A 3,923-nucleotide genomic window follows, 5' to 3' on the forward strand; every position below is an offset into this window, starting at 1 on the left:
TCCCCAGGTCTGAATCGTTGCAGCCAAAAACTGTCAAATTTGTTCTCTGGAGACTTCCGCAGTGGGCAATCAGCGATGCCACTGAAGAAGTTCCCCTGGCTGATCAAGGACACACCAGTCCCTTCTAAGCAAGAGAGCAGGAATGGTCATCTAGAAATTGTGCCCGTGAGGTTGGAGAACAGTCCAGGCTCTGCTGTCAGCCCCTTACTACAGATTTTACAGGAGAAGAGCGCATTCGATGGAGAAAAAGGGAGGACTGCTTTATTTTAGCGGAGAACAGATCTAAGCGTTGTGTTGAAACGGAAAAAGAAGTTTACCTTAAGAGGTTTGGAGCCCACACGATGGCTAAGTTCTGAGCGTGCATGTTTGTGACGGAGCAGTTCCCAGCTAGACGAGCCAAGTGTCTCATCAGGTACTCCAGTGTCCTGGAAAACAAGAGAGGCAAGCGTTCAGCACCAACCAGCATGCCGTGCTGCCATTCACAAAGCAAGCCTCAATTCATGCTGGTTGTTGTTACTGCTACTGTCACTGAAGACGAAGTAGATCCAACTTGACTCAGTGCCACGCTGCAGCACCAAGCCCCAGCACGGCACCGCCGCAGCCATCAGCTGCACCAAGCGTGCCGCCGTGCCCAGGAACTGACCCAATAAATTCACCCCGTGGAGCCTCCAACCGCTTCAGCATACACAGGCATCGTGTTGCTAGCGGGAGACAAGGCCTGGAATGGCACCGTTGCCCTCTGAAGTGCAGCAGGGCTGAGCTCAGCAGGCTGAGGGCAGCACTCACCTGTAGTGAGGAGCGGGCAGCTGCTGGATGACGTCCTGCATTCTGACCAGCCGCTCCTCATCTGTAGCGGCACCGACAGCACCCTGGAATAGTGCAGAAAGGGAGTGAGACACAAATCGGGCTAGAAACCTGCCGCAGGGTCGGGAACCATGGGGACAGTGCACTGTTGGGCAGCACCGAGACAGATTTTAGGCCTCCCAAGAGGCCTCTGGGGAGCAAAGCGGCACGCAGCTGGTGCCACCGAGGCCAAGGAGTCCAAGCACCGGGCCGCTTTACAGCCTGGTTGGGCAGCTCAGCTCCTCGCAGTGGCCGTTCATCTCCAAGTACACTCTGCTATAATCCCAGTCCCGTTCTATAAATAGTTGGGGGAAAAAAAATAAAAAAAACAAACAAACAACCAACCACAACTGGGAATTCTCGCAAGCATTGTGAATATGGAAATAATCACCTCCTGGGACCACCAAAAGTGGCATCAGCATGGTGCAGGATGTGGCAAAGACACGCGAGTAAGCCTGATGGGGCTAACAGAAAAAGGGCCTCAGAGCTGGGGCACTGCTGCAGCCATGTCCCAAGAGGCCCAGAGAAGAGGTGAGGAAAACCGCTGCCTTGTGCTTACCGAGAACTCGTCGTACAGCTGGTCGGTCAGCAGAGGGTTCGGGAGCTCCCTGAAGTACATCTTGCAGAGGGAGCTCACGCTGTGAGTGTCGCGGACGGTCAGCTCAGGAACCTGCTCAGACTCAAATTCACGGCTGGAGAGAAGGACACAAAAACGGGCAGAGCAGAGGGGGTTGAGAAAGAGGAAAACAAGTCAGAAGCCACACCAAATACAATCAAGAATCGGAAGGGCTTCCTGGTTTACAGGAGAAAACAAACACTCGGTCAGCAGCACCACGTGAGCCATGCCAGATGGGATGTCTCCAAAAGGTGACCTTTTCTTTTTGCTAAGGCGTTTCCCGCAGGCCTCTGAACGCCCGCAACAGGGCACGTGCCCCTGCTGACAGCTGCGTCAGTCGCAGCGCTCTTACCGGAGTCTCTGGACATTGGAGGCGACGCCGGACAGGCGGTATATCCCCTGCACCACGCCGTGCTGCTCGATGAACTCTGCGCAACTCTGGAGGACCTGGGGGACTAAAGAAGACGTGCCAGCGGTTAGTTGAGCTCTGAGTCGAGTCCTGGTTCAGGCTGCGCTCCCGTCACAGCCCATCCGCTAAGCCCAGCCAGGCTGCTGCTCGGTTCTTCCTTAGAAGGGAAAGCTGTCAGAGACACCTCTGCAGGAGCTGGTGAGGAAACCGGACGGAGATGTGTTCTTGGCATTCAAGAAATGCCAGGGCCTAGGAATCAGCCCGGAGAAAGTAATTCCGGGGAAGCCGGAGACGCCGCAAGTCCCATCACAGCTCCCACAGGAATGGAGGTGGGAAGTCTCACGCCCGGAAGAGCCGGGAGACTGATGCAGGACACTCTCTTTGGCCAAAAGGCTTCCTCTGTTTTCAGGCTAGCGTGGGATTGGCTTACAGGCTTTGCTTTAAGCAAATACAAACGTGCGTGTCCCTTAGGAGCATTTGTCTTTCAGCCATCATTACTCAGTTTATCTTTTGGCCATCGACTCCCATTACCCGTTTCTCCGCTGCTATCAACCTGCCCCTTGCTAGATACGATCTCCCTTTCATCTTTAGGTTCCCAACCGAGGAAGATCTCAGCAACGGGCCGTCCCTTACCATCGCGACCAGAGTGGAGAAGATGCTCCCCCAGGTCACAGCCAAACACCCGTTCCTTCTCCACCTCCCGCTCCTTCGGCTTCTTTGGGCGGGCTTTCACCAAGGAACGAAGGAAGGTGACGAGCTTGCCGCGTTTCTTTGGCACTGCACAACAAAAAGAAGAAACCAGGTCATTCCAGGTTTGGCTCAGTTGCACGAGGCCGAGCACAACACATTCTACAGAGCACGTCAAAACGGGAAGAACGTTACCAACAAGTACATACAAAAACGGATTCTCCCCATCCCTGCAGGAGGAGCCCAAGGCCAGGCTGGAGGAGGCCCTGGACAGCGGGGTCTCATCTCGCATTAAATGTGGGGCTAGGTTGGCAGCCCAGCCTGAGGAAGGGGTTTGGAGCTCGATGATCCTTCAGCTCCCTTCCACCCCAAGCCATTCTACAAGGATTTTAGGATTTCCCCAAGTCCAGTCACAAACACAGGAGGACTGGGCCAAATCCCTGCGCGTTCCGATGGAGCTTAATGCACTCCTCTTGCTTAGCTTGCTCAACTTGGGGATTAAGGATCCTCTTGAAAAGCCACGTTCTGATCAAGCGTGCCACCAGCACAGCCAAACCTCGATCTGTCCACCAGGGACACTGGCTGTTCTCAGCCTCGTACTGACTTGCAGGAGAACTGCCTTTGCCCTCCTCCCTCATTCTCACTGCCTACAAAGCACCAGCCATACGCCCCGTGCTATGCATGAAGGATCGTCAGCACAGAGGAAAATGTGGGATGGATAAGGGAGCTATTAAACACGGAACACGCCCCAAAAAAGACTCCACTTTGCTTCCCTGCACCATCAAATGTAACATCCGTACCTGGCTTTGGCACCAAATTGATGAGAGACGCCGGAATTTCTCCTTTAATGAGCTCCACACACTCACTAGGGAAAAATCCAACCTGTAACAAGAACAAAAAGAGAGGTGCAATACTGAAGGCAGCATTTCTCAGGCCTGAACTGGTAAAACGTAACATTTTCATCAGAACGTGCCTGCCGGACGCTCCCTAAGACTACCCAACAGAAAAATGGCCTGCTTAAAAGTAATAATTATTCAACACTTGCAGCCAAATATCCATAAAACTGCGTATGGAGCAAGGAGAGGACAAGGATGCTACGCACCCCTAATCTCAAGTGTGCCTGGAAGGAAAGACTTCACACAGAAGTCATGTATTACGATCGATTGATGCAGCTATGTTATCTGAGTTAGCACAGCCTATGAAATTCCTGCCTGCTGACCGAGACGCAGCCTCGACCCCCAGCTCTGAGCTACCCAGCGTCCTGCAGCCAGCAGCAGCAACAAGCACGCGGAGGGTCTGTTACCCTACCTCGGCTGACAGGCAGGGACTTCCTAAAAGACACTAGCTTCACGTTCTGCATGCGTGCAA

Source organism: Meleagris gallopavo, chromosome 11, assembly GCF_000146605.3.
Source record: "Meleagris gallopavo isolate NT-WF06-2002-E0010 breed Aviagen turkey brand Nicholas breeding stock chromosome 11, Turkey_5.1, whole genome shotgun sequence".
Lineage (NCBI taxonomy): Eukaryota > Metazoa > Chordata > Aves > Galliformes > Phasianidae > Meleagris > Meleagris gallopavo.